This window comes from Vombatus ursinus, unplaced genomic scaffold (genome assembly GCF_900497805.2).
Source record: "Vombatus ursinus unplaced genomic scaffold, bare-nosed wombat genome assembly UNPS02014814.1, whole genome shotgun sequence".
In the NCBI taxonomy this organism is placed as follows: Eukaryota; Metazoa; Chordata; class Mammalia; order Diprotodontia; family Vombatidae; genus Vombatus; species Vombatus ursinus.
In genome coordinates this window covers 15,521,837-15,526,451 of record NW_020954592.1, presented here as the reverse complement: position 1 = coordinate 15,526,451, position 4,615 = coordinate 15,521,837, and positions in this window count along the sequence as shown.

The following is a 4,615-nucleotide window of genomic DNA, read 5'->3' as shown; positions in this document are numbered from 1 at the left end:
ATGATTCTATGGTAATTTGATGGGGAAATTTTGCTTTTTATTTGTATATATTGAAAGTACACAGTCTATCTGACACAATAGATGCACTGTCTAGTAACATCTTCAGCAAGCTTACAAACTTGGCTAATGAGATGAGTAAACCAATATCCCAGCTTGAAAACAATATTAATAGCTGAGCTATGGGATGAATGCATCAGAACTCCCACTAAGAATGAGCTTGAATTTGTTCTGTGCCTCTCCATATCCTTAGCAATAACCTATTTGACTATGCTTTCTCTTTAGCAATAATGAGGCATCCTTAATTCTCTTTTCAGCCTACTCTCTCTCCATCACTTAGGTTTCCTCTAGTATTCTAAGCTGACATTCACATTCCCAACAGTTGTAGACTGATACACAAGTACAGCAATACAACCCATTTAGAGCCTCGGACTCAGTCTTGGTGTCAAGAAATGATCCAAAGTCTATGTCAAGGGATGATAAGCTGCTTGTTATATCCCTTTAGGACAGTTGCAAATAGTTCACAATTAATATGCCTGTGAGTTCCCATTTTATCTTATTAATGTGGTTGGCTCAACTCTATACACTTTTTTTAAGTGCCTATTATGTAGGAAGCACTATGCTACATATTGCAGGTACAGAGATTAATTTAGTCATAGTCCAAACTCTCAAGAGACTTATACTCTAATAGGAAAATGAGATAGAAAAGTGGCCAAAGGATAACTAGAATGTATCTAAACTTTAGCAAGAAGTGAAGTAAGGGAAAAAAAAAAGGTTGGTCATTTGATTTAATTAGATAGCACCTCAAAATCAGATATCTAGTGGATAGCCTCAAGCAGCTTCTGTTTGTGTTAGGGCTTGACAGAAATGTAGTAAGTGCTTATCTAGCAGGCAAACACATTAGCATAGACATATGTGGAAAAAAGGTGGAAAATCCTCCATAAATAAAATAAGTCTTCTCCATATTATGAATTACTGAATTATGTACCGAAATGTCAAATCGATAGTTTGCCAGAACAGGTAGTTGTGAGAATTATCCAGGAGACCTGCCACTGAAACAAGGTAGAGGTAAGGATTTCTCTTCAACATAGAATGAGAGGCAAGGGGGCTTTTGTATTAACTTTGGAGAGTGTGATATGTTCATGTTTGGGGTTGCCCAAAATAGTTACAGAGTTTTCCTGTCCAGTTCCAGCTGACCACATGTACTATTTAAGTTCTTGGGTGCTTTAGTAACCCCTGGTTGCTTCTGGTCCAGCAGTAAAGGAGCTTTGGGGACGATGAAACAATTCCTTAATTGGCCACTGAGTAGGAACTTCATAAGGGAGTGACCACCATACTGCCCTTCTTCTATTTCCATCTATGGAGCATAGCAAGAACCTTTGAGTCTCCTTCTATGAGGGGTGGGGCAAGAGAAGCTCACCCTTTTCTCCAACCTAGGCACTCTGTGGTGTGGCCATGGACATAAAGCAGCTAAAGTGCATAACCTTCCTAAGTGAGCCTGAAACTGGATCTTAAAGTCTCAAGTACCTCTGCTGTTTGGAATTTCTTTCCTGATGAGAGGTGACTGGACATCAAACTCGAGATGAACACATTCAAGCTCTGAGGTAACCTTATGAGTTCTGGGGGTCCAGAAGTCCTGGGCTCATTAAGTGTAGTTGAATGGTATCAGGGGGAATTTCTACCTTAGAGAAGATAAACTCCAATGTAAAGAGGAAAATGAAAACTACCCTGGTTAGTTAGAATTCAACAAAAACTACCCTGGTTAGTTAGAAGGTATGGACATTAAGGGGAGAGTGTAGAGATGAGATGAATGGCATGGGTATGTGTGAATATAATGAAAGGAGTCCATTAGTTTAGAAGGGTAGGACCCAATTTCCCAGTTTCCTGAGCCCATCAGTAGTTATAATTATTAGACAAATAATCCCAATATATGAACAAAGTCCAAATGGATTTCTATTATAGAGAAGCAAAAGGCCTAGAAGAAAGCTTCTTTAGCTTCAAGGTTACGAAGGAGAATGAATTGTTCTTTAAAAGAATTGAAGAAGTTCTAGAAGTAAACAAAGAGAAAAAAAGAGTTAAAGAAAGAGGAATTCTAGCCTCTATCAGGAGGTAGGAGTATAGAAAAATGTCACACAGAAAAGGGAGGAAAGAAGAATCACAATGAACACCTGGAATTATGCGATTAGATAAGAGACTTTTGTTTCTTTCTTTTTTTAAACTTTTTTTTAACTTTTAATCAGCATTATTAGCATTTTCCATGTGGCTTTCTTACATCTAGGTGATTACCAAAAACAATAACTCAAACTCTTGTCTGTAGTGTTTACTGATTTCTGAGGTATTTATGCTCACACACAGCAGGAGGAGCAGGCTCCAGAATACTCCTGACTCCAATCCTACTCCTTGACTTTTCCCCTTCATTACCTATTTCTCCTAATTCCACAACATCCATCCTCTGAAATCATGTCCCTTTGTTTCTCTCTAATTTTGGTACTCTCAAGGTCCTAATGATTTCCTCCACCCTAATGGGAAGTACTCTCAAGAAGCTTGAATCATGAAGACCATAAGAACATCATAGCTTAAAGAAGCTGTTCCAGAGCAGCTAGGTGATGCAATAGATAGAGCTCCAGCCTTGAAGTCAGAAGGACCTGAGATCAAATCTGGCCTCAGGCACTTGACACTTACTAGCTGTGTGACTGTGGGCAAGTCATTTAACCCCAATTGCCTCACAAAAAAGAAAAAAAAAAGCTATTACAAAATCTCTGAACTCTCCATACAAAAACTGCTTTGAGGCTTCTACCCCCATCTCACCCTCCCTGTCTCTGTGAGATTTTTCTATGGAAGGATCGAAAGTATCCCTTACCAGGGCTCCACACTAGAAAGGAGGCTTTTCTATAGAGAAGGGAGCTGGACCTCCCCAAAAGAGAGTATTTCATCCTCCAAGGAATGATTATTATGTGCCATTAGGAGAAAAGTCATCAACTAATGGTCAGAGGAAGAAGACATGGCTTGTAGGGGTAGTCAATGACATAAGAAATAACAGAGGAATCTGTGTATTGGCCTATATAAACATCCAGGAGAAATGCTATCTTTCCTGGCATTCCTCTGGCAAATAATCTCTGGAGCCTCCTCAAATCTGAAGATCACCACCCACTCTTATGGTAATTTCTATTGGGAACAGAAGATACCTCAGAAGGACCCTAGAAAGTATTTCTAAGTATTATGAAGTCCTGGGTAAGAGCTTGAGGACTTTTAATAAGAAAAGTATATTTGAGAAATGAAGATGATAGTGTCAGGGAATGGAATTTGATTGCTAACCCAAAGCTTAAAATATAGGAATAATGAGTTTCTGACCTTGGATAGAGTGCACTTGATAAATTCTGATAAAATATTTGTCTGGAGTCTTAGAAAACTGAAGCAAAAGGTTTTTTTAAACACTACAGAAGCAGAGGGAGAAAATTGTCCGGGTATACCTGCAAAGAAATTGTAAAGTTCCTTTAATGATCTCAGATATCTCCCTGAAACAAAGGCTCATGTTTTAAATAAAAATATTCTCCTGCTATTGTCATATGGCTGTGAGTCATGGAATATTGTATTTCTGAAAAATGAATTTCAGTCAGAAGGCAGTAGAATGGCAAATGGTGGGTGGAAGCAGGCTACAACATGTTAGGAGCAAGGAACTACAAAAGAAAAAGGAGTAAAGGATGTCACCCAAAAAAGTATGACTGAAAAAAAAGATGGGAAATATTTTTTCACAGATATTGGTGGGTGAAGAGCTCCTGAAGAAAAAGGTTGAGAGGAACACAGAAAATAAAAATGGACAATTTTGAGTACATAAAATTTAAAAGGTTTTGTGCAAATAAAAACAATACAGTGAAAAAAAAAGAAAAGAAATAGCTGGGGAAAATCCTTGTAACAACTTTCTCTAAAAAAGGCCTTATATCCAAGAAATGTTATCAATTGATTCAATTATATGAGTAAGATCTATTTTCTAATAGACAGATGGTCAAAGGATGTGAACAGGCAATTTTCAAGGGAGAAAACCAAGCTATAAGTAATCATATGAAAAAAAAATGCTCCAAAGTGTTACTACAGAAATGCATTTTGAAACAACCTTGAGTTTCTACCTGAGACCCATCAGATGGACAAAGATGACAAAAATGGCAGTTGTTAGAGGGGTTACAAAAAACAAAGAAATAGGAATACACTGTCAGTGGAACTGTAAATTGGTCTAGTCATTTTCATTTTTTCTTTTTTAATTAATTAATTTATTTTTAGTTTTTAACATTCACTTCCACAAGATTTTGAGTTCCAAATTCTCTCCTCATCTCTCCCCTCCCCCCACCCCAAGGTGGCATGCATTCTGAATACCTTTTCCCCCAATCTGTCCTCCCTTCTATCACTGCCCCCTTCTCTTATCCCCTTCCCCTTCTATTTTCCTGTCGGTAGGATAGATTTCTATATCACATTGCCTGAATATCTTATTTCCCAGTTGCATGTAAAAACATTTTCTAACATTTGTTTTTAAAACTTTGAGTTCCAAATTCTCTCTCTTCCTCCCTCCCCCCCACCCTCATTGAGAAGGCAAACAATTTGACAGAGGTTATACATGTGTAGTCAT